The sequence below is a fragment of the Ovis canadensis genome, chromosome 15, assembly GCF_042477335.2.
Source record: "Ovis canadensis isolate MfBH-ARS-UI-01 breed Bighorn chromosome 15, ARS-UI_OviCan_v2, whole genome shotgun sequence".
Taxonomy (NCBI): Eukaryota; Metazoa; Chordata; class Mammalia; order Artiodactyla; family Bovidae; genus Ovis; species Ovis canadensis.
This window is the reverse complement of record NC_091259.1, coordinates 44,473,453-44,494,490: the sequence shown is the minus strand read 5'-3', so window position 1 is coordinate 44,494,490 and position 21,038 is coordinate 44,473,453. Positions and strand designations below refer to the sequence as shown.

The following is a 21,038-nucleotide window of genomic DNA, read 5'->3' as shown; positions in this document are numbered from 1 at the left end:
CTCTGTTCCCACTCGGTTCTCTCCCCAGAGGTCACCACTGCAATAAATGTGGTCCTTCCTGAGCTTTTCCATTTTCATAAACATGCACACAGCTGTACCCATGTATAGGACTTCTTTCTTAGGAGACACATATTTGTCTGCATCCTGCTCTTTTTCTCACACAGTAATACATAGTCAAGGCTATGGTTTGTCCAGTGGTCATGTATGGATGTGAGAGTTGGACTGTGAAGAAAGCTGAGCACCGAAGAATTCATGCTTTTGAACTGTGGTGTTGGAGAACACTCTTGAGAGTCTCTTGGACTGCAAGGAGATTCAACCAGTCCATCCTAAAGGAGATCAGTCCTGGGTGTTCATTGGAAGGACTGATGCTGAAGCTGAAACTCCAGTACTTTGGCCACCTCGTGTGAAGAGTTGACTCATTGGAAAAGACCCTGATGCTGGGAGGGATTGGGGGCAGGAGGAGAAGGGGATGACAAAGGATGAGATGGCTGGATGGTATCACTAACTCAATGGACATGAGTTTGAGTGAACTCTCGGAGTTGGTGATAGACAGGGAGGCCCGGTATGCTGCAGTCCATGGAATAGCAAAGAACTGGACACAACTGAGTGACTGACCTGAACTGAATACATGGTAAATTCATTATTCACCAATTCAATAAATATTCACTGGGATCCTAACTGTGTTCATGGCCTGGACTGGAAGGCTGAGTAGAGAGCAGTTGAGACTAGAAGTCAGGCTCCTGCCAACCAGCTTCTGCAGTCCAGCAGGACTGAGAAAGGCAGGTGGTTGCTGGTAGCTGAAAAAGACCAGGAAACTCACCCCAGAAGCTCCAGAAAGTAACACATCCCTGCTGATAATTTGATCCATCCCAGTGAGATCTGTGTCAGACTTCTGAACTACAGAACTGTAGATAACAAAGCCATGAAATTAAAGGACACTTGCTCTTCAAAAGAAAAGCTAAGACAAACCTAGACAGCAGAGACATTACTTTTCCAACAAAGGTCGGAACAGTCAAAGCCATGGTTTTCCCAAGAGTCATGTACGGATGTAAGAGTTAGACCATACAGAAGGCTGAGCACCACAGAACTGACGCTTTCATTGCGGTGTTGGAGAAGACTCTTGAGAGTCCCTTGGACAGCAAGCAAATCAAACCAGTCAATCCTTAAGGAAATCAACCCTGAATGTTCATTGGCAGGACTGATGCTGAAGCTGAAGCTTCAGTATTTTGGCCACCTGACTTGAAGAACCCTGATGCTGGGAAAGATTTGAAGGCAGAAGAACAGGGATAAGACCGTTGGATGGCATCACTGACTGAGTGGAATGAGTCTGAGCAAACTCTGGGAGGTACTGAAGGACAGGGAAGCATCAGAATTCGATTTGACTTACTGACTGAACAATAACAACACAAGTTTGTGTTGTTTCAAGGCACCAAGCTTTTGATAATGTTACAGCAATGAGTAGGAGACTAATACAAGTGGGTAATCCAGGAGTTCAAGTGAGAGATGCTGGGGCTTGGTCCCAGGTGGTGAGAGAGAAGCAGACAGATCAATTTTGGTACCTTCCATTACAAAGGGAGGGGCTCACAGGGGGAGACTTGGGGACTGAGCTGAGTGGATGCGGACGCTTCAGAAGAAGAAGGAGCCTCAGGTGGCTCTGGGTTTGGGGCAGGCAAATGGAAGATGGTGGTGCTTTATTCTCCACACCTTGTGAGGGCAGGACTCTGTCTCATTCACTGCTGTGTCCCCAGCCCCATTAGAGCATCTGGAACACAGCATGTGCTCAATAGAGATTTGCTGAATGGATTTATTAATTAAATAAATAAGTGGAGAATCTTTGGAGGGGAAGACAGTGATTTCAGTGATCAGCACCACGTATCCCAAGCAGTCCTGTGGGCCCCCTGCAGCCATCAGAAGGATCCATCAGAAGCAATGAACCCATCCCTGGGATGAGAAAGATGCGCCTCAGTGGAGGGGTCCCCAGCTGCCCTGGCCTGCGAGGCTAAGCTCAGAGAGTGTGGCCAGCCAGGAGTCCCTGAGGCAGGCAGGCAGACTAGAGGCTGCTCCCTGCTGACATTACCCCCTAATAGGAGGTCCTTATCACCCAGGATGGAGCCAGGTGCTCTACTTAATTCAGGAGAAAGCTACTCTCTGGGAAATAGGTGCCAATTTGCAGCAATCACAATAAGAAACATCCTCTCTCTGGCTGATGCAAGCTAACAAGGTAACAGGGCATTGTGCAGTAGGGAGAGATCAAAAGGGTTTTTTTTCCAAGCCCACGGTGGGCACTTAATCCATCTTTTGCTCTCTCTCTCTCTCTCCCTCCATTACAACCGCAGATGCACTATTTACAGGGCCTGCATTAGCTGCCTTTTCAGATATCGCACTTCCTCAAAACCACTTCAGAAGAAAAGTGAATTAGAAATGAGTTTGAGACGCAGGCAGGGGCTTTTGCTGCCTCCTCCCTGCGCTAAGGCCAGCAGCACCTTCCTGCCTGGATGCGGGAACCCAGGTCCATACCATCTCAGCTCCCGGGAGAATGACTCTGCTGTCCTCCAGACCCTGTGGATGCTCTGACTCTGGCCCATGAGGCTCACCTGGAAGCAGCAAGGTGAAGGGCCAGCAGGTGTGGATGAGAAGCAGGTAACGCATCCTAGGCAAACACAGGAAGCCAGGCTGAGACAAAGAGGCAAATCTGGGATGTGGATCCTGGTGGAGGTGGCAGGGTAGGGGTAGGGGTGCATTTTAGACAGCACTGATCTCTGTAGGACCTTCCCCAGGAGCCTTCCTGCTTTTCTCTGTCTGGGTCCCTCCCTTCCGCCTCCAGGGAGTTCAGAGCCACTGCTAAGTTAGGGTGGTTGCCTGGGCAAATACCAAACTGATAAGGCCCAGGCCAGTATCCTGACCTTTCTCTACCAGCTCCCCCCGGCCTTCACCCACCGCCCCTGGAATGCACCACCCCAGGAATGCAACAACCCCTCTCAGATGCACTGGCATCTTCCAGGTGTGAGTCCATGAAGGGTAGAGGGAAGGCAGGAACGTGAGCTTTCTGTCCCCAGAGTGGGAGAAAATTTCAGTTCAGGAGAATGTTCCACCAGAAATCCCCATCCAAGTTTCACCTTTTACAGGTAAGTTCATCTGAGAACTGAGTGACTTGCCTGAAACTCCTGAAGACCTGGCCACGGACCTGACATTTCTGACCCGTGGCCAAATGCTTTTGCCCCCATCAGCTGTTCGCATGCTTAATCGTGTCCAGCTCTATGTAACCCTATGGACTGTCGCCTGTCAGATTCCTCTGTCCATGAGATTTTCCAGGCAAGAAAACTGGAGTGAGCTGTCACTTCCTTCTCCTGGGGATCTTCCTAACCCAGGGAAGCATCTCCCATGTCTCCTGCAACGGCAGGTGGATTCTTTAATGCTTGAGCCATCATGGAAGCCTCCATTGGATGGGTATAAAAATCTAGGCTGTACAACTGCAAAGAAACTTAGGCTTCATCTAGGCTGAGACTCCTGTCTGGAGGTGAGAAGAGGCTCTCATCCCTCCTCCAACTCCATTTAAATTGTATTGGGATTTCCCCTAAGAGTTTGAAAGCAGATGAACTATTGAGTGGGAGGAGAAGCCACAGGCTTCCCTCAGACCTTCTTTGCCGACTGACTGTGTGGGAAGCCAACTCAAACAGCTCCTGATAATCCCCACCTCCTAGGGCTACACCTGTGATTCCTCACTCTGAGGGTGGGTTGGACCTTGTGACTTGAGTCTAATGAATAGAATGTGGTCAGCGTGGTGGGAAGTCACTCCTAAATGAGGTTACAAAAAGATGCTACTTCTGCCTGCTGGCCCACCCTGGTCTCTCTCCATCCACCCCCTGAAGGTGCCTCCCAGCCAGGCACCACGCTGGGAGCCCTCATCTTGTCAAGGAACTGGTGTCTCTGGCCAGTCGACTGCAAGACCCTGAACTCTGTCAACAGCCATGTGCATGAGCTGGGACACAGATCCTCCCCTGTAGAGCCTCAAGAAGATTGCAGCCCTGGCTGGCACCCTAATCCTCTCCATACAAGAGACCTTGAGACTTGAATCCCAACTAAGATGCACCCAGTTTCCTGACCCCCAGGAACTTCGCAATAACAAATGTTTGTTGTTTCAAGCTGCCATATTTTGGAGAAACTTGTTACAGTGTAGTTGATGGCTATATACAATGTCCTCTTTGGAAGACTGCTTTTCTTGAGACAGGTGAAGCAAGAGAGAGCAGAGGCAGCTGTGAGTTTGCCACATGCCAGTACTGGGTAAGTTAGGAGACCTAGGCTTTGTTTTGGGTCCTGCTGCTGACCCACACTCTGTCCTTGGACAGGACCCTAACCATTTATGGGCCTTACTTCCCCAACCTCTGGGGAGAACTCTGGGTCAGTTCCAACTGCCTGTGACTTGAGACCTAGGAAAGGGAAGCTTCCAGGCCTGAGACGACTGCATATGTCATCAGGAAGGGGAGGAGGAAGATGCCTGACCGCCCTGCACCACCCCTCTGCCCTTTTCCCCAGACCTGAGCACTAAGGCATGAGTCAGTCTTTAGTGACACCCTCTGACCTCAGAGGCTGGGGCATTCCAGATCGGTGGGAGGAAACTCAAGACACTGAGGGTCCCTTGGAAGGAAGAGCTGCCCTCACTGCCCTAGTCCTCTCCATCAAGCACGTCTCCTGCCTTCAGCCCCAGCAAGCTCTGAACAGATCTCCATCAGCCCCTTCCCCTCAAGGACCCAGCTGGGCTCCAGCCCCCACCTCTTCCCCTGGGAGAGCACTCCGCAGGGGGCCCAGGGGCCAAGAGGAGGCTCCCCAGGCAAAGACCCGACCCTTGCTTTTTCCCAGGCCCCAGCAGCAGCACAGGCCTCCCACTCTGTACCCCAGGTGGGGGCTGGATCTCTTCTCTCCACACCAGGCCTGGGACTGTCCCTAAGGTCCCACTTCCCTCCCTGGAGCAGTGGGAAAGCCTGGGAAAAGCCAGGCTGCTTTAACACTCCTGGGGGATAAAAACAAGCCCAAATAAGGGTCCATTTCTACCACATTCCTTCAGGCTGCAAGAGAATGCCAGGCCAGGGCAGTCTCCCCACGTCCGCCTCCCCCCACCAGGGCCAGGCCAGGCCTGACGTTTCCAGGCCAGGCAGAGCTGTCTCGAGACCAGACCCTCTGCAGCCAAGCTGGCAGGACTGCTCCCTGCAAACTCTGTCGAATGTGAGTCTGTCATCTCTCTCACAGGCCGGGGATAGGGGCTCCTGCAGGACATTCCTGGAAGGGCCAGGACTGTTGCGGAGCCCCCAGAGGTTCCTGGAACCCTCACAGGCTATTGCCACTCAGTTCTGGATGACTCCGTAAGATTCTTGCCACATTTTATGCTCTGGCTGATTCTCTTTCTCATAAGATATTCAATTCTTCTAAGTCAGGTTTTCTCAACTTTAGCACTACAAACGTTTGGGGCTGGATAATTCTTTGCTGGTCCTTCCCCAATGGCTCAGCCTTAAAGAATTCGCCGGCAGTGCAGGAGACACAGGTTCAGTCCCTGGGTCGCGAAGATCCCCTGGAGGAGGAAACGGCAACCCACTCCAGTGTTCTTGCCTGGACAGTCTCATGGACAGAGGAGCCTGGCGGGCTGCAGTCCACAGGGTCACCAAGAATTGGACACAGCTGAGCGCCAGAGCAGAAGCATAATTCTTTGCTGGAGGTGGGATAACCAGCTGTCCTGTATGTTATTTAGGAAGCACCCCTGGCTTCTACCCACTAGATGTCAGTAGCACACCCCCGCCCCTATGGGTTATATTAACAAAGCTTGCTCAGATTACACCAAGAATCACCCCCAGTTGAGGATCACTGTTCTAAATGCATTTAATGGCCTCTGGTCTCTGATTAAGTGTCCTGACTGCATGCAGGACTTAGGAGGAAGAAAGGTGGCAGAGAGGGAGGAAACCTAACTGGCCCCATGACCACAAACCCCTAACACAGACACACACACACACACCACAGACACACATCCCAGGGTCAGAGCTGATAATTGATCCTTCCCCAGTCTTGAGAGGCCAGTATTAACATCCCCGCTTCCTGCTTTATCAGTGAAGCTTGGGTGGCTACATGGCTTGTCCAAGGCCACACAGCTCAGCAGAAGCAGAGCTGGGCTCCTGCCCAGGGAGTGGTCCCCAGACTTATGATCTGGGCCATACCACCCTCCCCAGTCTACGGATGAGAGACCACACTTCCCTCACCGACCTACTTCAGGGTCCCAGGCCCCCACATTCTCCTGCTCAGGCGGGGTCTCCTGAGCCTCCTGGGTTGACTCCCCCTTCCCATCAGGACTGCGCTGTCCTGATCCTGGGTGATCGATTTGCATACCATATCGATCTCAAGAGCCATGTAATATGTTTGACTTGTGGCACTTTGCATAATTTTCTGATTAAGTTACTTATTTAACCTATTGACCTTTTCTCTTAATTAGAGTATCTGGGTACCGCAAATGTTGAGTAGTAATCAAGTCGTGCGTTTCCCTGAGTGGAATTCACGTCCTCGCCACTTCCCCGCTCCTTCAGGACTTCGGCTTCCTCTGCAGTAGCTCCTATGGAACCAGCTGTCCCCTCCTGTTCACCACCCCCCCACGCTTTCCCCTGAGGGGTGTGAGAGGTGCACACGTGGGGCCAGGCCTTCTCTAAGCCTCTGCTGTCCAGAAGTCTCCAGAACCAGGAAGGGATCAAGATAAGGGGACAGGGTCACTGGAAATAGTATCCCCAGCTGAGTGGACAAAATAAGGCACATATGTGGGTCAGAGTAGTGGACCCTGTATCCATTAGCTATTGTACATAATAAACCACCCCAATACGTAGTAGCCTGCAACACCACCCATGGATTATTTTCTTAGGAGTCTGTGGGTCGGCTGGACAGTTCTGAAGATCTGTACCAGGCTCCGGTGATTTGGCTAAGCTCACTTACCCATCTGCAGCCAGCCAGTGGTCTGCAGGGGACTGGCTGGGATGAGTGTGGCTTTCTCTGTCAGTCTCCTAGAGTCTCCAGGAGCTGACCTGGACATGTTCTTACCGGTGATGAAGGAACAAAAGGGACAAGAGTGCACGCCCCCATACACAAGTTCTTGTGAAACCTCTGCTTGCATTGTACCTATTACCACACCATTGGCCAAAGCAAGGCACCAGCTGAGCCCAGCGCCAAGGATATGGTGGAAAGCTCTGCCCAGAATGGAAGGAGAAAAGACCCAGGCCAGGTGAGCCTCTTCTGTCCCCCTCCAAGGAAGAGGTGCTCACTTAAGAGTCTTAACACAAGTGCGAAGCATCTTCTTCCTCCTGCCCTTCCCACCCTGGACACCGATCCCAAGTGTCAAAGCCCAGTGTGGTGAGCCTGGGGCCCTGGGAAGGGAGGTTACAGTTTGCTACAACTTCTTATCCTAGCATCTACTTTTTAGAAGGTCTGGATGATACCCTTTCAAGGGTTCTTAAAAATCTTCCTGTTCTTCTGGTTGCATTGGGACAGGGGGGATACAGAGAGGCTGTCTCAGGTGCTCTGTGCCCCTGACCACCACCCTCTCCCCTAGTGTGGCCACATCATCTCCACTCTGCCAGCACTGGCCCAGAAAACTCCAGCAAAGTTCTTGCCTCCCAGGGATCCATGCAGGCAGGGAATAGGTCCTTCTTACTCTCTCCCCAAACCTCTTTTACTCAGCGTAATTACTTTGAGATATTCATCTATGTTGTTACATGTACCAACAGTGCATTCCTTTTGATTGCCAAGCAGTATTCCTGATTCATTCACTTCCTGATGGATAACTTGAATTGTTTCCAGTTTGGGGCAATTACAAATAAAGCTGCTACATTCACACAAGTCTTTGTACAAACATATGTTTTTATTCTCCTGGGTAAATATATAGAAGTGTATTGTCTGGATCATAGGGTAGAGGTATGCTTAGCCTTCTGCTTAACTGCCACGCCATTTTTCTAAGTGGTTGTAATTTTACATTCCCACAGGTGGTGTCTGAGAATTCCAGTTGCTCTGCATCCTCATCAGCACCCAGAATGATCAACCCTTTCAGCCATTCTAGTGAGAGTTTAGCAGCATTGCTCCACGGCTTTAATTAGAACTTCTCTACTAATGAGCATATTTTTATGTCCATAGCTCTTCTTTTAAACTGGACATCGGATTGTGCCACAACAGACTATATCTTTCAGCCTCCCTTGCAGCTAACTATAATCATATGATTAATATTAATTTTCTAACCTTCACTCCTGCTTACTTAAAAGAAAGTTGCTTGCCCTCATTCCACACTTCGTATCAACTTGCTTTTGCTGCAGTAATAATGCATAAAACCACCCCAAAATTCAGTGGTAAGCAAGTGTGAGTATTTATTTTTGACACATCCATGGGTCTCAAAGTAGCAGCTTCATTTCCAGTCCTAGGTCAAGTTCAGATCTGCCCCACATGTCTTGTTCCCACACAGAGGCTCCCAAGACAGTAGTCACCTTGGGCAGGTTCTTCTCATGGCTGAAGTCAGAAGCTCCCAGAGGATCAGATGGAAACTTATGGTGCCTCTTAAGGCCTAAACTTGGAACTGGGGCAGGGAAGTTTATTCCCTCTGTGAAGTTTATTCCTACTGTTTTTGACAGACCAAAATAGAAGTGAAAATTTACTGGACCATGAAATCTCCCAGTGTACTTGCCCCCCTCCCACAAGCTGGAACACAGATGTGTCTGTAACCCACATTGTCCATGAAGCTGAGATTATTATTCTAGGGATGATGGAGCCACAGGATGGAGGGCACCTGGATCCCCAAGAATCCTCATGGAGCCAAACTGTGGCCCACCAGATCCCCTCTCACCTGAGGATGGTGAGGCCAAGGTGCAATAACCTCCATCTTCTTTAAGACATCGCATTTTTAACCCTCTTTGTTCCAGCAATCTAGACTTCACTCTCACATATGCTTCAGTTTTTCCTTTTCTGACACAGGGAAAACTTGTTTTTGTTTTACTTTGCTTTAATCCCTTTCAGGTGGAAAAAAATTACCCAGCCAGCATTCTTTCATGTCTGGTAGCCAGAAGAGGGACGGTCCTGGGGTCAAAATGCAAAAGTTAATGCTTCACGCTACTATCCAGCCACATGACCTGCCCCGCTGGGTGTCTCCAAGAATTCCAGGAGCCGACTTGCCATGCTCAGAGCACCCTTCCCTGCTTTCCAGCACATTCGCCTTCCTCCCACATGGAGCTCCTGGCTCTGCTGTCCCCAGTCCTGCCTTCCCCAGGCCTGGGGCTCATCCTGCAGAGGGGGGTCCCAGTGCCAGCCCGCTCTCCTTGTCTGACTGGCAGCACCTCCATCCAACCCTGCTCCACTCGACAAACGCTAAATAGCAGGCTCTGGCATCTCCTGAAGTTCTGCTCTCATTAGCACACTGGGAGGTAAGTGCAGGCAACCAGGGAGAATTTACCCTGCAGCAACAGGCTTCTCCCCGCGAAGCCAAACACACCCCAGCAGGTAGTGAGTGCAGAGGCTGGGCTTCCAAATACTTCTGGAATCGCTCCTTTTCCCTCTCCACAGAGCCAACCCTCTCCTCTTCTCTCTCCCTGTATCTTCTGCAGCCTCAACCCCGCTTTTGTGCCCCTTTTCAGCAGGCTCAGCTATCAGGCTCTTCTCCTGTGGAGCTTCCATGGGAAACAGCCCAGCCTCATCCAGGGCAATTTCTCCTCCAGGCACACTCTCTGGCCACTGGCAACTCCACCCCATTGCAGGAAAAACCCTGGGTCTTACTGCCTGCTCTCCTCCCTGCCCTCAATACCCTTACCTTCTTCTCTGCCTGGGCAAATTCCTTCCCATCTGCCAAGTCATGATGAAATGACACCACCTCCAGGAAGCCTGCCCTCAGCCTCCGATTGCAGCGGTACTTTTTTCCTCCTCTGGCTTCTACTGGCCCATGAGCATCTCTGTTCTAGTTCCAGCCTCTCTGTATCATTGTGAGGTGTTTATCTGTTTTCCACACTTATCAGTCTGTGCCTGCTTCAAGCAAAAGGTCATGGTCTTTTTTTTTTTTTTTTTGTATTCAAGTCTCCAGCACCAGGCCTAGTGCCAAATAAATGACAAATATCGAGCCCTTGTTTATTGATGCCTGAAGCAATGAATGAGCAAAAACAGACACGTGAAGAAATAAACAGCCAGTTAGATGGGAGTCTGCTTGGATGCATTTTCCCTTCCTAGCACTTATTTCTGTTGAAGTACGTCTTATATATTTATTTACTATATCCTCTCCCAGCCACCCTGTGTATGTGAAAACACAGGCTGTGTGTTTCATTCACTGTTGTAGCTTCCATACTCAGCTGAAGGCCTTAAATATCTGTTGGGCAAATAAAAAAAATGAACATGGATTGGAGGATAAGAGGATGTAGGGTGGATACCAGGATAAAAGCAGGAAAGGTCCACTCAAGTTTTATAATCTAGAGAAACCTGGCCACTTTTTCTTGAGAAAAAAAAGAGTTTAACTGGTCTCTTGGTTTCATAAAGAGACAAGGCTCAGGCTTAATCTAAAAGTGTGCTGTGCTTAGTTGCTTCAGTTGAGTCTGACTCTTTGTGACCGGGGTTCTCCAGGCAAGAATACTGGAGTGGGTTGCCATGCGTTCCTCCAGGGGATCTTCCTGACTCAGGGATCAAACCTACATCTCCTGCGTTGCAGGTGGATTCTTTACCACTGAGCCACTGGGGAAGCCCCATCTAAAAGTGTAGATTAAGGAAATTCAGGGTCACCTTCATTACAGAATAATCATCAATCATCTGCCCTATGGACAAGGGCCCATATATGTACTTTTTTGTTTTTTAATGTTAAAAGAATGGCAATTTTTCCTTTGGTTCTGGTTAGTTACTCCTGATGAGTGAGAGGTACAGGTGTCATAGTCTTGGACCCAGAGAGAGAAAAGAGATGAGAGAAGATGCTGAGCTGAGGGGGAGCTGTAGCACCCCTCCTGGCCCCTCCCCCCAGGACCAGGGAGACAGGCAGGGACAGGCATCCCTGTGATGGGCCATGAGAACACTGATGTCCGCACGCTACGTCGCTTCAGTTGTGTCGCTCTTTATGACCCCGTGGACTGTAGTCCGCCAGGCTCCTCTGCTCATGGGATTCTCTAGACAAGCATACTGAAGTAGGTTGCCATTTCCTCCTCCAGGGGATCTTCCTGACCCAGGGGTGCAACCTGTGTCTCTGATATTTCCTGCCTTGGCAGGTAGGTTCTTTACCACTAGCACCGTCTGGGAAGCCTGAGAACACTGATACTAAAGGGTAAATTTTAAGTTTTCTTTCTCTGGGTCACAGTTTCCTTAGAATGTTCTCAATACCATCCATTACCTGTGACAACTGTATGTCAGGGGAGACTTGGAGAGTAAGACAGGTGCTGTGTCCATGTTGGGCACAAACTGTTAGGGAGGAGAAGTCAGGATAAGCTGGGGAGGATGAGGGGAGAAGCCCACAACGAAACCTCATGGAAGGAAGTGACAGCAACAGCCACCTCAAGGAAACACTCCCCAGAAAGCCTCAGGGAGTTGCAGGTGGGGCTGAGGTTTCCTCCCATCAGGCAGGGTGAGGGCCTCAGGTATGAGGCTAGGATGGAAAAGGAAAGAATGTGTGGAAGAGCCTGGAGACTGGGAAGGCACAGATTATTAAAGGATGGGCAGATGGATGGACCAACAGGTAGATGAAAGGGTAGATGACAGGGAGAAAAGATGGATGGGCTGGAGAATGAGTGGAAAAATACATGAACAAGCCGCCATTATTACTCTCTCTGCTAACGGTATGTGGACCCAAACAGAGTGAATGGCCACTTGGATATCTGAGTTACAAAGGAAACGGGTAATCGTGTTGCCCATCTGGAACTCACTTCACTGCTTAGAGTCCTAAAAAACAAGCCCGTCTCTTCGGCTTCCTGGCCTTCTGCCCTGGCAAGCCCTGTCCCAGGCTGGTGCGTGGATATGCTACAATCAACTCAGGGGAGGAAATCTCCTAGTTAAAATATTCAACTGCAGCAGCTAAGAATGCACACTGATTAGCCAAGTGCACCCAGGCCCTGCTACTCCACTCCACCGCACGGGCCTGATTAGTACAGGAGGAGGCTCGGTCAGCAGAGTCTGCAGGCCCTAGAAGGGGCCCTGGCACTGCCAGTTCTTCGTGGACCTTCCCTCCAGAGGAGGGCAGATGGACGGAGGGGCTTGGCTGACCCCCAGGAAGTCAGTCCTGCTTCAGGCCTCCTGCTGCCTCGTTAAGACCGGGATCCTCACAGTCTGCCAGGCTGCTTCCTGGCTGATCACCTCCCATTCAATCATTTCATCACACAGCACTTTGAGGCTGATCTTATTACTACTCCCATTGTATAGATGAGAAGACTGAGGCTCAGTGAAGTCAAGTAGGCTATAGAACTAGAATTCAAACCCCCATCTTGAGTTCCCATGTAATACTACTGTCTCTGTACAGGCATCTGACGGTGAGGGTGCCCAGTCAGGGACCTGCAGAGACCCGATTTGTCTAAAAGCGCTGACCAGGTAGGATGAGGCTGATCAGGGAGTCCCTCATTTGTGGGTTCGTCTCAGTTTCTTCAAAGGAGATAGCTACACAGGCCTCCATTCCTGGACCTAACTATAGCTCACGGCTATGCCCTCTGACCCTAAGAACTATTCCTTCACCTTGCCCTACCACCTGGCCTCACAGCCCTCACACCCAGAGCCAGGGACCCGGTCTCCTGGTTGCCCTAAGCCAGCATCACTGGTCCCGGAGGACCTCCACCTATCTCAAGCCCTCTTCCTCGTCAGAGCCTAACGGGGTGCGGCAAAGCCTCTCTCAAGACAAGAGCAAGTGCAGCTTGGTCTTGCTCCTACCGCTCCCTGCTCCCCTGCCTCCTGGTGGAGCCCACAGAACCCTCCTCAATCTTCCCAGCTTCCCTTCCCCTCTTGACCTCTCACCATCACTCCTGTGCCCTAGTCACACCGACAGGCCACACAGCTTCCCCAGTCACTCATTCCGCAGCAGGACCATCCACTTCCCTCCTCCTCCCCACCCACTCAGCAAACCCCAATCCTCTTTCTAGACTTGACTTGAATATCATCTTCATACTGGAGACATTTCAGTGCCCCACGTCCACCTATCTGAAGACCACTCCTTCCTTTGGATCCTTTTGGGTCTGCACCTCTCATCAGACATAAGCTGCCCTGCCCATGGCTGTGATAGCACCTTAGATAGATGGCAGTAGGCAGAGGGAAAGATGAAACAGTGAACCTCTCACTTGGCACCAACTGGGCCTGAGCTCTTTACTTGCAGAACCAATAATCCCAGAGAACACTCTTGGGGCTAGGCTGGGGTGGGGGTTGATCAAGAGAGGCTCCTGATCTGGCCTTCTACTGTATCCCATCAAACTATCCCCAGGGCAGTATCAGCTCCAGTGTGGAGCCGTGATCACAGTCCAGACATCTCCTCCCATGAAATGAGTTTCCTGTCAACCTCCCATTTCCTCCACAGGGATACAACCTCTGTATGTTAGTATCTTGACTAAAGACTACTTTCTCACACTCTGTTGCAGGTAGGTAAGTCCTGAGACTAAACTCTGGCCAATGAGATGTAAGCAGAGGGTAACAACTTGCTCAAACCTTTTTTAAAGGAAGCTGGAATGAACCTTTCCCCTTCTTTAGTCATTGCTTGCTCCATCCTGCTGCCTGGGATGTCTTGAACTTTAGCTTCCATTACAGATCATCTGAATGAGAACCACACTTTAGGGGTGGAGAAGCAAGAGCTTAAGAGTAGCAAAAATGTTTTATCAGCCATGCATTACGTAACTCCAAGTTTGTAAATGAAAGCAAAATAACAATGTCTCTTCTTCCTCTTCTTTCTTGTATTATTTTTCAAGCTGCTGCTTGCTTATGTCTCTCTCTTGCGCAGCAGAACATGGCAGAGGGTCCTTTTCCTACCCACTAACAGCAGAGAAGTCAGTGGCACCCCACTCCAGTACTCTTGCCTGGAAAATCCCATGGATGGAGGAGCCTGGTGGAGTGACCCCAGTCCATGGGGTCACTAAGAGTCGGACACGACTGAGCGACTTCACTTTCACTTTTCACTTTCATGCATTGGAGAAGGAAACGGCAACCCCTTCCAGTGTTCTTGCCTGGAGAATCCCAGGGAAGGGGGAGCCTGGTGGGCTGCCGTCTATGGGATCACACAGAGTCGGACACGACTGAAGGGACTTAGCAGCAACCTCCATTGGTATCACCTCCCGAGTATCAGGTTGTGTTCACAGTCAGATAGTCCATCCCCTCCTCTCCCAATAAGGCACCTTATTCTTATTCTTAAGATGGTTCTTAATCTCTACAACCACCCCAATAACTTTGAAGACCACATATGCAAAGAATGTGAGAGGTGTAAGCTTTGTCAAGCAAAAATCTTGTGCTATAAACCATCAAGTATTAAATATGGTAACAGTGATTAACTCTTAACCATAGGACTATGGGTGTTGTTTACTTCTTCCCTTCTTGGCATATTCTCATTTTCCTCAGTGAACATTTATTACTTGTAATAATAAAAAGTAGGAACTTCCTTGGAGGTCCAGTGGTTAAGAATCTACATTCCAGTGCAGGGGGCATGGGTTCGATCCCTGATCTGGGAACTGGGATCCCACATGCTGCGGAGAAACCAAGCCCACGTGCCACGACCACTGACCCTCATGCTCTGGAGCCTGCTCACCGCAACTAGAGAAGCCCGGGTACCACCACAAAGAACACACATGCCGGAACCAAGACTCAGAACAACCGAAATGAGTAAGTAAACACATAGGACGAAAACAGCGATAAACATAAACAATTTAATTTAAAAAACCCGATACAACTCTAATCAAAAAAACACATCAATGTCTATAGGACACATCAAAAGTTGGGAGGATGATAGGTATTTCCAGAGCAGGCTTTCCTGATGGCTGCCTGCAATGCAGGAGACCTGGGTTCGATCCCTGGGTTGGGAAGATCCCTGGAGAAGGGAATGGCTGCCCACTCCAGTATTCTGGCCTGGAGAAAGAGGGCAGACAAAGAAAGGAATGATGCCTCTCTGAAGGTACCGTATACAGAAGGTGTATCTGTCCAGTTACCACAATCAGAGATATGTAAGGGCTCGCTCTAATCCTCATAACCCCCAAAGGCAGGTACTATCTCCATGTCACAGATGAAAAAAACTGAGGCTCAGAGAAACAAGATATTTTCCTCAAGGTTGTTTATCACATAGCTAGTTCCTGGAGGTGGAATTTGAATCCACTATTTTACCATATGAAGCTATTTCATTTTCCATGATACCCATGGGTTCAGTTCAGTCACTCAGTCTCGTCCGACTCTTTGTGACCCCATGGACTGCAGCACACCAGGCCTCCCTGTCCATCACCAATTCCCAGAGTCTGTTCAAACTCATGTCCATTGAGGTAGTGATGCCATCCAACCATCTCATCCTCTGTTGTCCCCTTCTCCTCCTGCCCACAATCTTTCCCAGCATCAGGGTCTTTTCAAATGAGTCAGTTCTTCACATCAGGTGGCCAAAGTATTGGAGCTTCAGCTTCAGCATCAGTCCTTCCAATGAATATTCAGGACTGATTTCCTTTAGGATGGACTGGTTGGATCTCCTTGTAGTCCAAGGGACTCTCAAGAGTCTCCTCCAACACCACAATTAAAAAGCATTAATTCTTCAGCACTCAGCTTTCTTTATAATCCAACTGTCACATCCACACATGACTACTGGAAAAATCATAGCCTTGACTAGATGGACCTTTGTTGGCAAAGTAATGTCTCTGCTTTTGATTATGCTGTCTAGGCTGGTCATAACATCATCCTTATAACAGTTAAAACTTTTAATTATTGGTTACTAATGGAAGATATTTCAACCCAAACTAGACTAAGAGGGGAATTAATCAGCTAACAAAACTGAAAAGTCTGAGAGGAATTTCAACTGCAGCTTGACTGGACCTCAAACCATATCAGTAGGGCATCTTTTGTCTTTTAACTGTCATCTTCTTAAACTCTTCATGGTAGCAACCTGCAGAGAAATAACTCCAACCTGCAGGCACTGGGGCTTCTATCCAAACGGGGATATCACACATCTTTGTCCCAGAATTCTCAGCTAAAGTGACTTTTATCTCATTGGCTCTGCAAGTCATGTGCCCATCCGTGAACCAATCACTGTGACCTCAAGGATGCCCGCGGGTGGTGCTCCTACCCCAAAAGTTCTGAAAGTTGATGTCATGGGATTTCCCAAAGGAAATTCTAAGAGTTATTTAACAAAAGAAAGGTGCAGGGATGTTGTGGGCTGAACAACAGATGTTTCACTCCGCCCGGCTCCCAATGCCCATCCTCTGCCTCAGGCTTGTCCTCTTGGAATCACTTCTTCATGTAAATGCACAAACCCACCGCTGAACCGTGTGCAGCTCATGGAAAAACTGGCTTCTGTAGGACCACTTATTCCTTTCCCAAACGGACTTTGTTCTTGAAATCCTTTAATGAGGAGCAAGCTGGCAAAACACATCTATCTGGATGTGGACTCAGGGCCAGAGGCATTTGATGATTTATTAATTGACCCACCAAATCTCGTGCCTCCCTGAGGCCCATGCTAACAGGCCATTTCATTTATTACTGGGCAAAGTTTGAGTCCATGAAACAGATTCTTTCAAGCACTTGGTACAGAGGAATTTACTTTGGCCAATTCAAGTCAATGAGCACTTATTAAGTACCAATTATATGTCACGGACACTGAGCTGGGAATGCAGAGACAGAGGTCACCAGGTCCTGCTCACAGACCAGTGGATGGGAACTGGCCTGTGACAATGTTTTCAGTGATCTGCAGACAAGGCTGTGCTAGTTGCCAGGGCTGCCATAAGGAATGACCACAGGTGGAGTGGCTGGAAACAACTGACATGCCTTCACTCACAGTTCTGGAAGCCGGAAGAAGGAACTCGAGGTGTCAGCAGGGTTCAGTCTTTCCAGAACCTCTGTTCTGGGTCTCTTTCCTGGTTTCTGGTGGCAACTGGCCATTCTTGGCCTCTCTTGGCTCGTGGACAGCCTCTGTCTCCATCTCCAGGTGGTCAGCCCCTCTGTGTCTGTATCAAATCCCCCCTTGACCTTTCATAAGGACAGTTGTCATTGAGTTTAGGACCCAGTCTAATCCAGGATGATCTCACCTGGAGATCCTAAACTTCATCTGCAGAGACCCCTTTTTTTCTGAATAAGGTCACATTTACAGGTTCCAGATTGTCATCACATTTGGGGCCCACCTCTCCACCCACAGTCAATTGTTCAGGATACAGAGAGGCTTCAGAGAAGGGAGTGGTTTCTGTCTATAGAAGGCAAGGGCTGTAGAGCCCCACAGAGGAGGGCACAGGGGAGCTCTCCAAGAGGAGATCAGGGATCTCTGTTCTGAAGAGGGAACAAAGGGAGCCAGGGCTTTGCAGGAAGGAGCAGGGGCTGAGACAAAGGAAAGAGAAAGAGTAGTCACCTTCAGGGAGAAGGCAGTGGCAACCCACTCCAGTACTCTTGCCTGGAAAATCCCATGGACAGAGGAGCCTGATGGGCTGCAGTCCATGGGGTCGCGAAGAGTCGGACACGACTGAGCGACTTCACTTTCCCTTTTCACTTTCATGCATTGGAGAAGAAAATGGCAACCCACTCCAGTGTTCTTGTCTGGAGAATCCCAGGGATGGGGCAGCCTGGTGGGCTGCCGTCTATGGGATCACACAGGGTCGGACACGACTGAAGCGACTTAGCAGTAACAGTCACCTTCAGGGAACAAGCAGCCAGGGCATGGTGGGAGAGTGACAAAGGATGAGGCTGGAGAGGGAGGTGGGGCTGGACCTCGACAGGACTGAGGAGCCTTGCAAAAGAGTCTGGATTTGATCCTGCAGGAGCCACGAAAGAGGGAACTGGTTTGCTCTGTGTGGACCAGTTCTCGGCTCTATTCAGAGGCTCTTTTCTTATAGATTTTATGCATTTCCTTTACAATCATGGCAAATAATAGATTGTGAGCTAATTGAGGGTAAGATTCACGTTTGATTTACCTCTGAATCTAGCACAATGCCCATGTGTGACACACAGTGTGTGCTCAGAAAACATCTCCTGTTTAATGAATGAGCTGAAAGGAGTGAAAAGGTGGCTGCGGAGGACGGATGGCCTCCAGCCCTCACCCATCAGAGGCAGCGTGGGAATAAAGTACAGAACTTGTGTTTACGAGACTCCGTCCAAACTGCAGTTCTGCCACTTAGGAACTCTGTGACCTCAGGCAACCCCTTCACTTTCTGGTTCTCAGCTTGCTCCTCTGAATGATGGAAATAATCATCACTGCCATAAACACCACAGGTTAATGTCTGGACTTCAGGCGTCTGTGGCCTGCCCCATGTAGCCTCCAATAAACAGGAGTTGTATCTGAAGAGGCTGACAGACTGAAGGAGTGGGGGCCCAGAGCCGGGCTGGCCGTGGGAGCGGCTTCAGCAGCTTAGAAGCCAGAGGCTCGGTGGCTGGCCAATGACGCATCTGGCGTGAGGGCAGGCCCTGGCTGTGGCGGTGTCAGAGGTGATGCTTCCATGACAAGTCGTGGACTGCCTTTGCAGCTGCTCACATACCCTGTGCAGTTGTCCGTCTGATGGAACCAGGAGCTCCTCAGTCCCAAAGCCTGAGGCTGGGCTCCAGGTTGGCCAAGGTGAAACCCCACCCAATTCAAGGAACTGAGAGGCCTTCCACCCTGACCCGGGTCCACCCAGCCTGTCGCCCAGCTCCTGGGCTCCACAGGCTGCCTGGAAGGAGCAGGGATAGAGCATCCAAGGTGCCTTGTGCTCCAGAGTCCTCTTCGAGAGCCTGGTCCTGGCTCTGATCCTGCTGTCTCTCTGTCAACGAGAGACCCCCACAGTGGCCTGCTTGGCCACAGCCTCCTCCCACCTCCTGTGACCTTTGACTACCAGGTCAACACCACCCTCTTCCCTGGCATCAGCTCACCAATGCAGAGCCACAGCTCCTAGGGAAGCTGGGACCATCAGAACATTTCCCTTGAGGATCTGGATTTGGAACCCTGAGTCTATTGGCTGCAGGATCAGTCTTAACAGGCTTCAGCATCTGTTGGCACTTGGAGCTCATACCAGAGACGTACACAAACCCCCAGATGGGGGAATAAATGCTCCTGCAGAGAGAATAAGGCACAAGCAGGAGCTGAAAGTGAGAGGAAATGGCTTCCGAGGGGCTGTCAGGTCCTGCAAGCCCAGCTGTCCCTCCTGGTACTGGAAGTGGAGCGAGTGAGTTTCAGTTTCCTACACTTGGAAATCTCTGCCACAAATAAGCTTGCCCTCCTAGCTAAATGCGACTCTGCCTAAAAGGACCGACTTAAGTTGTTCACTCGCAATGCCAGTGCCTGACGCTGTGCACCTCGTGCTGATGCAGGAGGATGGCAGATAACACGTACTGTGCCTCTGAAGTGCCTGGCCAGTGTTGAGTCTTTAAACCTTTGCAGCAGTGCTTTGAAGAGGTACTATTTTAGGTCTAGTTTTCAGATGAGGGACCCAAGGAACACACAGAGGTGTTAAGCAGTAATGCCAAGGGGACCTAGCCTTATGTAATGGAGTTGGCGTCTGGTTGCAGAGTCCACAGTCTTAGCCCCAGCGCACGCTGACTGTCTGGGACCAAGATGTCAGTAAGACTGGTTCCTGCCCCAGAGCCCAGTGGAGAGCTGGCAGAGCAGGAGATACTTTGTAACCACTGAGATAAGCAGAGAAGAGAGAGAGATTAAGTGCTGTGGGTCACACAAGAGGCAGCCTCGAACAACCCAGGAAAGCCGGAAGTCTTCACTGAAGGGTGACCATCGGGCTGGGTGTTGAAGAATATATAGGAAGCATCAGGGTAGAAACAGAGGAGAGACCATCCCAGACCAAGGGAACAGGTGATGCACAGGTGAGAAGACAGGCAAGCCTGGTGTGCCTTTTCTAGCCCGTGCTGATCCCATTTTCTTCTGAGTCCTATTGCACTGTCTGGGATGCTCACAGGCTGATTAAATGCCGAGTAGACAGGTGTTGTGCAAGTCTCTCTGTATCCACAGAGGCACATGTACGTGGCTGGTCTCTACCTCTTTAAACAAAGTGTCCCACTCCAGGACTGTGTGGAAAGCTGATCCCCAGGAGGAACAACAAGAATTGCCTCAAAGCCTTTCTGTCTCCCAGTTCCAGAGATACTAAATCCTCATAGCATGTCCTGCTTTCAGCCTTTCCGTCTCCTTCAGGCCTGCCATCTGGTCCTTCCCTCAGTGCTCATCTCATCCATGAAGAGCCTCAGTCCACTCAGGAAAGACCCATGTCTGAACCACCCAGCACCCAGGAGCCTGCCCTGTCCCCAGGGCTGCTAATGCCCTGGCCCACCTGCCCTGTTTCCACTCAAAGGGCTCAGTTAGAGAGCAGAATTTGTGTGCTGCTTCTCTGCCTGGCAGCAAAGCCCCAATAAACTCTGAAAAGCTCTCCCCTTGGATCCTGCACTAATTACAGCAAACAGAATTCTTTAATGTATTTCTGGGCTCCCTAGAAAGTAAGGGAAATTCCCATGGCCAGACACGGACAAAAAAGAGAGCAAGATCAGCAAACTGAAACTCACATGTAAAAGGCAGAATTCGCTGGAGTGCAAACATCAATTATATGGAGAGGAGACTAGCCCTGTGCAGAAGGCAGGGTCAGAGATCTGACCAAGACTTCAACTTTAATCAGGGGAACTCTGAAGGGGACTAACGTAGATCCAGATCTCTGGAGCTCCTTGCTTCTCATCAGAATTATTTATCAATTCTCTGAAAAAATAACCTACCAATCAAGGTCTGACGGGATTATTCAGATAAGTTCAATGAAAAATGAGCTCACAGTGGAAACTATCAAACATATATGAAACGGGTAAGAATCATCCAAATGATTTTGGCTTTCAAATGCTTTAGATGTTGGAATCGTAATACCTAAGATATGATAACCCTGTATTAAATCACCCTATATTAAATAAAGAGCTAGAATAAA

The 21,038-nt window shown here is 49.8% G+C and overlaps 1 long non-coding RNA gene across 1 annotated transcript; it reads left to right on the top strand.

Moving 5' to 3' along the window:
* The first annotated feature begins 9,163 nt into the window (after positions 1-9,163).
* On the top strand, positions 9,164-14,481 carry LOC138420361 (uncharacterized). The gene is made up of 2 exons (XR_011249224.1): positions 9,164-9,425; positions 13,899-14,481. It is a non-coding gene; the product is annotated as an uncharacterized lncRNA (long non-coding RNA).
* Positions 14,482-21,038: the final 6,557 nt, after the last annotated feature.